Source organism: Aquarana catesbeiana, linkage group LG03 (genome assembly GCF_042186555.1).
Source record: "Aquarana catesbeiana isolate 2022-GZ linkage group LG03, ASM4218655v1, whole genome shotgun sequence".
Classification (NCBI taxonomy): Eukaryota; Metazoa; Chordata; class Amphibia; order Anura; family Ranidae; genus Aquarana; species Aquarana catesbeiana.
In genome coordinates, this window is record NC_133326.1 from 207,569,736 (window position 1) to 207,584,044 (window position 14,309).

Here is a 14,309-nt window from a genome sequence, read left to right on the forward strand (position 1 = left end):
AAAATGATTGAAAAAAGTACAAAAAAAGTCCCATAACATAAATCCATCATCAATCACATCATCTAGTAATGCATATCCTCATCAATCATGATGAACAATGCCTGCCAATCTGAGGATTTTGTGGTCGATTTGAGGTCAGCAATCACTTTTTGCATCTGTCCCATCCATAGCAAACTTTTTTTTTCTTTAAAGTGTGATTTTGTTTCAGGGATTGGATTTGAATTTTTGTATCATTTGAAAGTTTTGTATTTCTGTCTTTTGTTGATGGTGCTTTTTTAAGTTTGGGGGGATGTACTGCTCACTATTTACTTGGCGTTGTCCATCTCTTTTTTAAGCTGTCTTTTGTTCACAGCATGCCGTTGCATTGTTTGAAAGAAACATTTTTTTAAAAAAGTGCACAAATAGCGTGCACCTACACCACTTCACGTATACCACTCACATTTAATGCACCCCCCTATCCACCTAGAAAAAAACAAAGTTTCAGCATATACAGTACCAATTAAACCAATTATCTCTGGTCTCTTATTCCTGGAGGTAGAAAACCTGCCTGTAAATTTTACTCTAGTACATTTTAGCCAATTCTCTCTCATTAAAATTGCCCTGCTACTGGCCAATTTTACAATGCTATATAATCTTCAGTCTCCTGGCTCCTAATGAGTACTTGATAGAAATTTGCTAGCTGTAGTTTTGATTCAATGAGAACAATTACATACACCGATAACTAGTGGTCAATTTTTATCTGCATTAAAGGTGGGTTTATTACAATTTGGTGAAGAACCCATACTTCACTGCTAATGCTACCTGAAAAATACCTTTCTTTTCAAGCTGTTGTAATAAAAAGAGATCAATTCCATATACCAATATGCACTGCCAGTGTACACTGTCACTGAGACTGTCCATGAAAATCATACTGTTCCCTAATACAACATACAGATTTAGGGCATCCTCTAAGCACGATATTAAAAGGATTTGGGAATTTTCACTGTTGTCCTCAAAGCCACAGCCTCAAAGATCCACTCCCTGCTGTACAGAATCATTTAGAAAAACAATTGTTACATTAGTCCAAGGATATAGCAAGCGGTCCAGTATACAGCAGAAATCTAAAACATTTCAGCTACCTCATAGCCAGTTTGTTATCAATAGAGATCTCATTTATAAGCTGCTCAGTCATTTCAGGCCTGGACATTAAAAACCAAAACTATCACACAGGGGCGGCGACTTGCAAAACGACTTCTATATAGAAGTCTATGCAAGTTGCCTCAAGTCGCCCCAAAAGAAGTACAGGAACCTTTTTCTAAGTTGGAGCGACTTGCGTCGCTCCGATTAGAACGGTTCCATTGTACAGAACGGGAGGCGACTTGTCAGGCAACTAGGTCGCCTGACAAGTCGCCCCCGTGTGAACCGGCACTTAGAGGAATGATTATGACAGGCTCAATACAGAAGTTAAATATTTTTATCCTATACAGGTTACAAACCCTTTAAAAACAAAGCAGAACAGAACTTAACTATATTGAAAGCTAGAGGCATGATACATAGAAGGAACAATTTAACAAAAGAAGAATGTGCTGCTATAAAAAGTTTAAATGAAAATGTAGTATTCAAAACTGAAGATAAATGAAGTTCAGTGGAAGTCCTCAATGCAAAATATCATGAGCAGGAGGCTCTTCGACATCTCCAGGATCCAGAGGAATGTCAGGAATTAAAGATGGGCCCATCTATTTCTTTCAAAAACATTTTACCTGATCTGTTCAGTGTAGGTGAGTGCATGGGAGCTATTAGTATTAAGATTTCTTAATATTTTTGGGTGGATCTTCACCTACAAGCACTTGTCCACAGACTTTCAGAATATATAAAAGATATGAGGGCTGTTCTTGCCAATGTGAGTTGTTTACAATGGAAAGAAGACTTTGTGTGGGTATATTAAAATATTAAGTCATTATATTCTTCAAGTCCATAGCACCTTGCTTTTTATGTTTTAGGGTATCATCTACTGTAATACAGTATTCAAAAACAGTCTCAGCAAGACAGTAAGTGGAGACTAAAAAGGGGCTCCATAATGAAACTCACTGCGGTATATGTACAAAAAAATTTATTGATACAAATCATAAAAATTCATTCAAAGTAACACAAAAAACAACCCCTCATGGGGTCCCAGAATAAGTTCATCCTGGAACTGCTGGAGTTTGCCCTCACCCACAACTGCTTTCAGTTCTCTGGTGCAAACTACCAGCAGATCAGGGGGATCTCGATGGGGTCCCCCTGGGCATCTGCATATGTTTGCCTCCACCTTGAGTGGTGGGAGGAGAGTCTTGTCTACCATTCGTCGGGGTTCCTCAGCCACATTAGGTTGTGGCTGAGGTACATCAATGATATCCTGGTTGTTTGGAGTGGGATGGTGGACAAGCTGCATGAATTCATGTCTGAACTAAATGCCAATGATAGGAACATCAAACTCACCTATACTTGAGATTATGAGGGTATTTCCTTCCTTGATATCTCCATTTCTGTCAAGAATGGCAGATTGGAGACAGGAACGTTTAGAAAAAAGACTGCAGCTAATACTCTCCTCCTGGCTTCCAGCTACCATCCTCCATCACTATTTAGGGGCATTCCAACTGGCCAGTTCCTCCACATTCAGAGGAACTGTTCCAGCAAAGCAACACATAAAACTGAATCTGAGGAACTCTATAGGAGATTCTGGGCTAGGGGGTATACTCATAAGAATATCAGACATGCACGTAGAAGGGCCTCTTCAGCCAAATGTGAGGACCTTAATGGCATCAAAACTTTGCAGGACTCTCAAGCTCAAATCTCCTCACTCCAACCTTTCCCAGTGCGCATTATTACTCATTATGGCTCACATAATGGATGAGGTTCAATCAGTACTAGGCAGACACTGGCATGTTTTGACTTGATCTGCACAATTATCTCAAATTGTAGGCCCAAGACCGCTTATTGTATGTATAAGAAATTTAAAAGATAATCTGGTGCACTCTGAATTTGTACTCACCCTACCTAAGAACTGGCTGACTGATATGCTCCGCACAAATGGGATGTTTCCATGTGGTCACTGTCATATTTGTTGCACTGTGGAATGTACTGATACCTTCACTGATGGGGATGGAAACAAAACATACAGTATCAGGCAATTCATTAATTGTAGTACAGACAAGGTACTGTACATCCTTCAATGTCCCTGTAAGAAACTGTATGTTGGTAAGACCAAGTGTCAGCTCTGCATCCGCATAGGGGAACATTTAAGCAACATTAGAAACATAAATAAAAATAAGAACAATTCCAAAAAAGCCCCATTGCCCAACACTTTGAAATTTTTCACAATTTTCCCCCTGATTGACTTATGGTGAAGGGCTTTTCTGCTCTCACCTTGTCCAACCGCAGGGGTGATTATGACACAGCTTTGCTGCAAAAGGAAAGAATGGATTTATCAATTAAATACGATGACTCCTAAGGGGAAAAATTCTGAACTCAGTTTGCAAGTATTTTTAGAACCCTAATCCTCTATATATAGCTATAGGGGTAAACAATTGCCCTGAGAATGGAATCTCCATATTTGGAGTTCCCCTTTAAACATCTTCCCTAGACTAGGAATGATTAGAACTCCTCTGTTGAATTTGTTTGTGTCAGAAACCATGAATCAGACCGAGACAGCAGTACAGTTAAATCACACTTGTTTATTAATAAAAATAAAGAGTAAGTGTAGTCAAATCATAGCCAGAGTTCAGTAACCGGATCGGGTAATCAGCCAGGCCAGAAGTCAGGGATCCAAGTAGTGGAACAGCAAGCAGGCTAAGGAGCCAGAAGGGATGTCAGCAAAGCTAGTCTTTAAACAGGAATGCAGGAGATGGTTTCTTGTGATGTGACCAAGGCGAAGGCAGAGATGAAGTGAGCTGGACAGCTTTAAGTAGGCAAGTCAGATGAGCAGTATCAGGAACAGCTGGGTAACTGTGGAGAGAGATGAGAGCTGGCAATTAGCCGACAGCTGAACGGCCAGCTCAGAGAAGGAAGGGCTGAGCCAGCCCTGACAGTTTGGCTTGAATGACTGGATGGATTGCAGCTGGATGAGATGAACTTGAAAGGGTTAATTTCTATAACCTTAGACCCAAAATAAAAATACACCCACCAAATCCGTATTTAACTTTTTGACTCATGATGTGGATTACACAATACGATGGTATTCTATGGGTTAAGATCTGAAAAGGGAGGAACATCAACACCCATTATAATCCCATAACTTAATCTCGTGGTTATACTCTCTCCACGCTGCACCGCATTGCTCTCAATGGAATTGGCAACAACGGGGAATCAAGACCCGTTGTAATTCCATAACTTAATCACCACTGTGTCCTGACAAAGCTCACGTGACCATCTAGTGAGTGAAATGCATTGACGGTTTCACGTCATGTGATCCGGCTCCCTAGCATACCTCATGGTTATACTCTCTACACGCTGCACCGCATTGCTCTCAATGGAATTGGCAACAACGGGGAACTTCAGATCGTGACTCGGCTTCCCGAACACAGATATAGGCGGCATTGAGGAGACAGCACTAGAGGATAGCAGGTATTAGATGGACTGCGGAGTCCATTACAGTGTGGGTGATATCTCTGCATGGGACATCAGTTCCCACTAGTCTACGCTATACCTGTTTTTGTGACTCTGCTGGAGTGTGATTGGCATCTGTCTTTTCCATCTTCCCTGGTAGTCTTGCTGCCCCCGCTGCACATTAACCATTGGCCAATACCTATATGTGCAACAGACCATTGTGCATGTACATTCTCCCATGTCCCACATGCTATGCGGTGCTGATGTCTCTCTGTCATCTCTGCCATCAGGATTGAAGTCTTGATTTCCTCACTCTGAACTGTATCCCTGGATGCTGATCCCCCCTCACTTGACCTTTTGTTTTTGTTTTGCTATATGGATGAAATTTCCCATACCCTTTAGACTTTGGGTGTCAATTAAGCTTAGCCTCCAATTACGGGTCAATTGATTGCTATTTAGGGTGTGTGTGTGTGTGTGTGTGTGTGTGTGTATGCTTAGGAGCCCGGGCTGTTTTTAATTAGTTTTCTTGGCAATGTTGTCATTAATTTTTTAATCATGGTATGGTGAAGGTTCTGTGTTTTTTGTGTTACTTTGAATGAATTTTTATGGTTTGTATCAATAAACTTTTTTGAACATATACCACAATGAATTTGTTTTTGAATCTTGTAGTTTGGCTCCTGGAACCCCATCCATTAATTGGCTGAGTCGGTGGTGTACACATTATTATAAATTTTCAGTGATGGTATTTTCCCCTAAATTTTAAGCTTTGAGTACTGTAATACAGTGCCTTTAAAGAAGAATTACAAAATATTTGTTAGAGGCAGTAGAAATTCATAAGACACAAAGCTAACTTTAATGGGGTTTACTATCCTCAGAAAAGAGGGGCTTCTATGTGAGATAAGTTTTCTCCCTCCTTGTCAAAACTATATATCGGATGATGGGAGGAATTTTGGATATTTCCCGAAAATAATCCTTTCTTAAAGAATTTACAATGTCATTGGAGGTATATAGATGGCCTCTTGTTGGTGTGGGAGGGGAACATTGACTTTTTGAAACGGTTTTTCAGTTATTTGAATAACAACCATTTGAATTTACACTTTAGGAGTACCTGGAAACCTTCTAGTATAATAGTAATAATAGTATTTCCTAAAAATAATGTTAACAGCAGGTAAGAGAGAATATAGCTACACCTGTATTTTCAGGAAATCATGCACCGTAGAAATACTAAGCTGTGTGAAACAAGTTGTCACCAATCCCACACCATAAAGGTAATCCTTCTGAGAGAGTTCATAAGAGCATGAACAACTTGCTCATGTAAGGAACTACATCTGAGGGAGTCACAAGTAATAGACAAAGGAATAGGGATGTGTTAATGTTGGATAAAGATGAGAAGAGATCAGAAAAGAGTGAGGATAAACTTAGTTTTGTCACCACATGTAGTGTAGAGTTTCAGGATGTAGTTGAAGTTGTTAAGAAAAATCCAACTATACTGTACAGTGACAGAGGTCTGCAAGTTATAATAAAGGTTTTAGGTTCTCAAATCCAAATAATCGGGCTTCAACTCTTGGTGCTCCATTGGCTCCTAGTGAATTTGACAGTCAGAAATCAGATATTTAAACATGGATAATGATGGTTCTTAGAAATGCAGTTACAGTATCTCACAAAGGTGAGTACACCCCTCACATTTTTGTTAATATTTTATTATATCTTTTCATGCGATAACACTGAAGAAATTATACTTTGCTACAATGTAAAGTAGTCAGTGTACAGCTTGTATAACAGTGTAAATTTGCTGTCCCTTCAAAATAACTCAACACACAGCCATTAATGTCTAAACCGCTGGCAACAAAAGTGAGTACACTCCTAAATGAAAATGTCCAAATTGGGCCCAAAGTGTCAATATTTTGTGTGGCCACCATTATTTTCCAGCACTGTCTTAACCCTCTTGGGCATGGAGGTTCACCAGAGCTTCACAGGTTGCAACTGAAGTCCTCTTCCTCTCCTCCATGACAACACCACAGAGCTGGGCTTGTTGGAAAAAACAGGTCTCACTATCTAAAATAAAACATATAGATAAGAAGTTGTATAACAACATTTAAAATGGATCATTATCATATCCGAGTGACATCCGCAACACATACAAAAGTACCTTGCAAAGAAATCCATAGGAGATAGTCTCCCTACTAAACATCAGGTATCACCATATATAAGATTCAGACACTTTGGTATTTATGGCCAGTAGACTGGAAAAATTGTTTATAACAATAAGAATTATTCTAATAGCAAAAGCATACTTCAAAATGAAATAGAGAAAAAAGTATATAGTAAATATACTCTGTCTCACAATATTTTATACCACATATATTAATGATATTAACAGGTAGAATGAACCCAAAGATCAAAAAATGATGAAAGGGAAAAAAAGGGGGGGTGATGATATGGACACAGCCAATGGGGCCACAACAGTAATAGTATACAGGCATACCCCACTTTTAAGTACACAATGGGGTTTATTTACTAAAGCTGGAAAGTGCAAAATCAGGCTCACTGCTGCATAGAAACCAATGAGCTTCTAACCCCAGCTTGTTCAATTAAGCCTTGGTAATAAAACCTGGAAGCTCATTGGTTTCTATGTAGAAGTGAGCCGGATTTTGCACTTTCCAGCTTTAGTAAATAAACCCCATTGTGTACTTAAAAGTGGGGTATGCCTGTAAATACTTGACCAAGCACAAATGCATGTGCATAGGTACAAACCAAAGGCCCAGGTTGCAATCAGCAAATATTAATGAGACTATGACAGATTCACTAGTCCCACAGAGCCACCTGAAAAAGAGGAGAAGAGTATAATATCAGGTTGATATAACTCAACAAAAAATCCTAGGAAGCTGCATATATTGTGTCAGTCACCACTGCTTATGTTTACCATGGCCTGCAGTATGTCCAGCGCCCCCCCCCCCAGGAAACAAAACGCACGTCCAGCACAGTAGGATGTAAGAGGGGGGCTATTTATAGCCCTCTAGGTACGGTTTATACTCAGCTACATTGCATTACATGCGGTGCGGGTCATACATCCGTCGACGGCACTGCCGAATGACGTCACCCACTCGCGCATCGCCCCACATGCCCCCCGCCTGACATCAGCGGACTCGAAACTAGAGCCCAGTCGCCACTAGGAAGCACTGAATAGATAGAGTAAAATGTAGGGGAAGGTACCTAATCTCAAAACATCCCACATGAGACACAGCGCATGTAAAGGAAGGGGAGGAAACTGGGCGGATCCAAACCGTACCCACAACACAGCCCACTCACAAAGCAACATTAGCAAAGCTGAACAAGTGCATTGTGACATGAAAACACAAGAAGTATACAGCAATACACAAGTATAGAATATATGTGTATCTGCACATAAGTCAGGGGCCACTAATAGCTAATTTGTATAATTTACTACTGTCCAATGTGCCTCAAGTCCAACCTTGAGTTATTTTTGCCCATTTTTCTGTTGTTACCTTGTGCTCCTCCACCTTCTATTTGAGGATGCCCCACAGATGCTCAATAGAGTTTAGGTCTGGAGACATGCTTGGCCAGTCCATCACCTTTACCCTCAGCTTCTTTAGCAAGGCAGCGGTCATTTTGGAGGTGTGTTTAGGGTCGTTATCATGTTGGAATACTGCCCTGCGGCCCAGTCTCTGGAGTGAGGGGATTATACTGTGCTTCAGTATGTCACAGTACATGCTGGCATTCATGGTTTCCTCAATGAACTGTAGCTCCCCAGTGCTGGCAGCACTCATGCAGCCCCAGACCATGACGCTCCCACCACCATGCTTGACTGTAGGCAAGACACACTTGTCTTTGTACTCTTCACCTGGTTGTCACCACACAAGCTTTACACCATCTGAACCAGATAAGTTTATCTTGGTCTCATTAGACACCAGGGCATGGTTCCAGTAATCCATGTCCTTAGTTTGCTTGTCTTCAGCAAACTGTTTGCGGGCTTTCTTGTGCATCATCTTTAGAAGAGGCTTCCTTCTGGGACAACAGCCATGCAGACCAATTTGATGCAGTGTGTGGCATATGGTCTGAGCACTGACAGGCTGACTCCCCCACCCCTTCAACCTCTGCAGCAATGTTGGCAGCACTCATAAGTCTATTTCCCAAAGACAACCTCTGAATATACCTACAGTATGTGGACTATACGATTATATCTCTTCGCGTTAAGAGAACATGTCCTCTAAGTTTTCACAGTATAGAAAGGGTGTCTTTGTGTAACAGAGGATGATAATGACATTGGAAGTTACTGAAATAGGAAGTTCCAGAGCTCCTGATGTCCTAAATCATAGATGGAATTTAAGTATTTAAAAAAATAGGCTCAATATTATTTGATTTATATACTATACATATTTAAAAAATATAAAATATATAAAAATCAAATTTTTTTTTAAGTCTTCTGTCCCCACGTACATGCACATAAACACATGGGGCGGTGCATCTGAAAACAACAATAGCACTGTACATGTTACATAACTCTGCAAACATCAGAGTGTAAGCAATAATTCTAGGGCCATAGTTCACAGTTAACTCTGAACTGATGGCCTGTAAAGGCTTTTCATGTGAAGCCTATGGAACATTGTGGATACCAAAGTTTGTTTACACTTATGGGTGTGCACAATTTCAAGACTTAACATGCTGGGTATCAATTTACTCCCCACAACATCATATTTAAATTTTACAAAACAAATGGGTCATTTATTGTGTTTGTGTGCACTAAAATAGCCTTGGTGTATTTGCTATTGAAAATTTGCATTTCATAAACATGTGTGGTAATATTATGTGACATAAAACGTGCAATTACCACCATTTTATTCTCTAGGGTGCTTTCAGAAAATATATACTGTTTGGAGAGTTGAATTAATCTCCAGGCTTAAAGTGTACACTTCATTATATATGCAAAAACACAACAAAATGGCTGTTGTAGTGAGGTGATTAAAGATGCTGCCACTTTTAATTGTGATAGCAATGTTCTTTTGGTGCTGCCATTTCTCGTTGTAGTGACAAAGTACTTCTGATGCTGCAAGAGTAACGTTTTATTATCATACAGCACAACCTATAAATAACCTAATAAAACAGAAAATGTATCAAATACTTACCGTAATTTTCCTTTCCTGATGGCAGCCTACATGTGGGTTAACCATGCCTCCTCTCCAATGCTATAGGACCCCATACCCATAAATTTGAACTCACCGATAGGTGCGTTCTGTAAATAGCCAAGTCTTTGACCAATGGGTGGGAACTCCGTCTGCCATGGAGTCCATCAGGAAAGCAAAATTATGGTAAGTATTTGATAATAAATTTTCTGTTTTCCTGACAGACTCCATGGCAGCCTACATGTTGGAAATAACTAGCCAAACCACACAGGGTGGGTATGCAGAACAAAAAAAGATTTAATTTGCCCCGCCAACTGACAGGATTCTCAAACCAAAGTTCCCAGAAAATAGAAAAGCAGGCTCTATGAAGTAATGTGGCATAAAGGTATTAATGGAGGCCCAAGAGGCCGCTTTGCAGATGACATCTGGAGCCACGTGCCGGGCTGCTGCCCATGAAGCCGCCATACCCCTGGTTGAATTTTCCATCACCACCTCCGAAGGAACCCAGCCCTTAGCTCTATAAGCCTGCTGGATGGACTGGATGATCCAGGCCGCAATCGTTCTGGTTGAGGTATGCTTTCCTCTGTTACTGTCGGAGTACAGAATGAACAAGTAGTCAGAACGTCTAAAGGAGGAAGTAGTTTGCAGATATTCCTTCAGTAGTTCACCTATATCCAGAGGATGAACTTCGGTAGACCCTGAAGACCTGAATGTAGGTAAGATGATTTCTTAGTTCTCATGGAACACCGAAGTGACTTTCGGATTTGAGCTGAGCATAGGGATGAGGACCACCTGGTCCAGGAAAAAGGTCAGGAATGGTTCTTTATGACCCAAGGAACCGATCTCAGAAACCCTTTTGGTCAAGTGATAATGACCAAGAAGGAGACTTTTACAGAAAGGTCTTTGATAGAAAGCAAGGTAGACCCTATGATACAGACAATGAGTCGAGAATGAGGGGAAGATCCTATTTGGGGTATCTTGGTCTTCTTTGGGGCTTGAGTCTTGACACCCCACGGAAGAACTGCCGAATTAGCGAGTGAACAGCCCATGATGTTGCGGAGAAGGCCGATAAGGCTGAGACTTGGAGAGAGCTGATGGATAGAAACAGATCTAGGCTGGATTGAAGGAAGCTGAGGATATCCTGGATCTCTAGTTTCCTAAATGATCTGCCCATAGAGGATGAGAATTCGACAAACTTGGCCCATATTCTCTTATATAATTTTTTCGTGCTCGCTTTTCTTGAGCTCATGAGGGTGGAGAACACTCTTGAAGCACACATGAAAGATTCCAGCCTCTCACTCTCAAGACTGCCCCCTGAGAAAGAAGGTCCAGCCTGAGAGGAAGAGGCACTGGGTCCTGGAAGCTGAGCTGGGTCAGGAGGGGAACCATGGCCTGTTTAGCCAGTAAGGCACAATCACCACCACCTCGACTGCTTCCACTTGAAATCTCTGTAAGAAATTGAGGATGATCAGGAGCGGTGGAAAGAAGTATGCCTTGCTGAAGCTTCACTGATCTGTCAGGGCATCTATTCCGAAGGCCTGGCTGCAACATACCCGAGTGTAGTATTTCTTGATCTTGAAATTGCAGGGGGATGCAAATAGATCCACTTCGGGATCTACTCCCAAGGACAGGATCCACTCGAACGTCTGGGCATGAAGAGACCACTCGTTGTTGCCTAAGTGTGTGCTGGACAGGAATTCTGCCTGGATGTTCTGGGCTCCGGGAATGAAGACTGCCAAAATATTAGCCAGGTTTTTCTGGGCCCAAGACATGATGGGTTTGACTTCTTGGAGCAGGGTGGAGCTCCGAGTGCCCCTTGTCCCCTAAATTAGGAGACCGCTGTGATGTTTTCCATCCTTAGTACCACTGACTCCCCTTTCAGAAGATGAGTAAAGGATTGAAGGGAACACCAGGCCGCCCGAAGTTCCAGGACATTTGAGCCTGGATTATGGAGGGTCGAGCATCCCACTTGCCTTTTGCAAATTCTGACCTGCAGAGGGCTCCCCATCCAGCACCACTGGCATCAATCGTGAACGTGACCCATGAGACGGAGCGATGGAGTGGCAAGTGAGCAAAATTTGCACTGAAGCCACCAGAAGAGATTGTTCCTCATCACTGATGTTATGTGAATGGACTGATTGATGTCCCCCAAATTCCATTGCTGAAGGAACCCTGTCTGAAAGGGACGTAACCTCCACAGAGACCACTTGACCATGGGGGTCGTGCAGACCATTGTACCGATAATTTTTAGGCACTGTGAGGCCCTCAGGCCTGAGGAGTTCAGAGCTTGTGAAATTCTCTCTCTCGAAAAAATGGGATCTTCTCCACAGGAAGAGAGATGGTGCTTTCCACTGTGTTGAAATGGGCCCCGAAGTATATCAGGCGCTGAACTTGAATTAGATGGGAGTCGCCCAAAGTCGACCAATGTGGAGATAACTTGCTCCTTGTGGATCAATAACTGCTCATTGTCCTGGGACAACAACAGGAGGTCCTCGAGATAATGGTACAAGCGTATCCCCCTTGTTCTGATGAGGGCCTCCATGGCCAGTAGAACTTTCAAAAAGACTCAGGGTGAGGTTGTCAGCCCGAAAGGGAGGCAGGTAAACTGCAGATGTTCTTGCCCGACTTGGAACAGGAGGTATTTGCGGAACTCCTCTGCCACAGGCACATGGAAGTAAGCATATTTTAGGTCGATTGAAATTAGCCAATTGCCTGGCTGCACAGCTTGCTGGATGGTAGACAGGGTCTCCATTTTGAACTTTTCGTATTTTATGAATTTGTTTAGGTAAGTTAGATCTATCACCGGGCGCCATGAACAGTTTTTCCACTGAACTAAGAAGAGAGGGGAGTACACCCCCTGCAACTCTTCGACCTTTGGGACAGGCACCACCACTCCCTCTGCTCTCAGCGAATCTACGTAGGATAGTAACACCTGTTTTTTTTCTTCAGACCGTGGTATCAGGGTGGAAATAAATTTGGGGGGAGGAATACTGGTAAAGGACCATGTGTGGCCTGAGGATGCCGTCTTGATGGTCCAATAATCCGAGATTGAGGCCACCCAGATGTGCTGGAAGAGAAGCAAATGAGCCCCCACCTGACCCGTCTGGGCGGGCCCAATCTCAAAATGACTTAGCCGGCTCACGTCCACTGGACGCCTGGCTTTTAGCGGACTTTTGGAAGGGAGCCTGCCCTCTGTTCCAATTCCTTCTGAAGTCCTGGCTGGGCCTGTAAGAGCATGCTTCTCTTGAATGCTCCTGGACTGCTGAGCCTCTGGCCAGCTCTTTTGAAACCCCCCTGAGTACGGAGTTCACATTCTCTGTCCAGGTTTCCATAGCCTTGGATATAGCCGCTAGGGCCAGGGCGGGTTTGCAAGCCATACTGGCTAGCCCGTAAATTCTCTGGAGGTCTTGGTCTATTCTTCTCTCAAGACCATCTTTGAAGGATATTGCATCCTCCAAGGGAAGAGTGACGTGTTTCGCCAGACGCATCAACTCTGCATCCACGAGGGGAGCGTTTTCCAGATGTTTCACTTCCTCTGCCTTGAAGAGATATAATTTGGAGGTTTTGCTTGACATAGAAGCTTTCTTGTCTATTCTGCTCCACTCCTCATCAATAATATCCTTCAAATCTGAAAGGAGCAGGAAGTTAGAACGTTCCTTTCCCAAGTGTTTAACCTCCATGGTGGTATGATTATTTCAGATTTTTGCATCTCAAAGCAGTACATCTATTTTGCATAGAAATTTGGTATTTTATATTGTAGGCCTGGAATTCTTAGCAATAACACACACCAAGAGTCTAGTAGATATCCCGGGTATGATGGAGTTTGAAACACAAAATCATAAATTATAATATAATAAATAAATATAAATAATTACAAAAAATAATATAATAATAATAAAATAAATTTCCCCACGATTCAATATCGCTCAATTCTGCAAGTGTTCTAATTTACTATCGCTGTTTTCTATTTTTTGATGTCATAATGTATAGTATAAAATTTCCTATCATTTGATCCCAGTCTTAGTGAGCAAAATAGGTGAGCAAAGTGCCTTCGCGCTACTCTGGATGAGTGCAAAATATTCATAAACAATTTAAAAGTGAAAGTGCATAAATAAATGCAGCAAAATCTATTAGTGTGACACAAACCACTGATCAAATGAAATAAATAATAAGGTGATTCTGCGCAAATATTGAAATAGTGCTAAAGTAATAAATTAAAGTATTTTAGGAGAGTATCTAAATTATTTCCATATTGTATAAAACCACGTGGTATTTAAGAAAAAATATATATAAAGTGTATACGAAAATATTATATTTCAAAGGGGAAATATTCAATCAATAATCTATATAGCAATAATAATGTCCGTATGTGAATTCTCAGTGCTTGGCAGGCGGTAGTGTCAATAATAAACAAATAAATATATATCCAAACAAATGGAATTAGATAGATGAAATAAGTATAGTCTAAACTGGATAAATTTCACTTTAAATGTCTGTGACAGTGATAAGGGGCAATCTAGGAAGTCCAACTAGTATTTTAGTGGGCAGAGGATAATAAAGTTCTATGAATATAAGATAAGGTAAGGGTGATTGTTCGAAATGCTT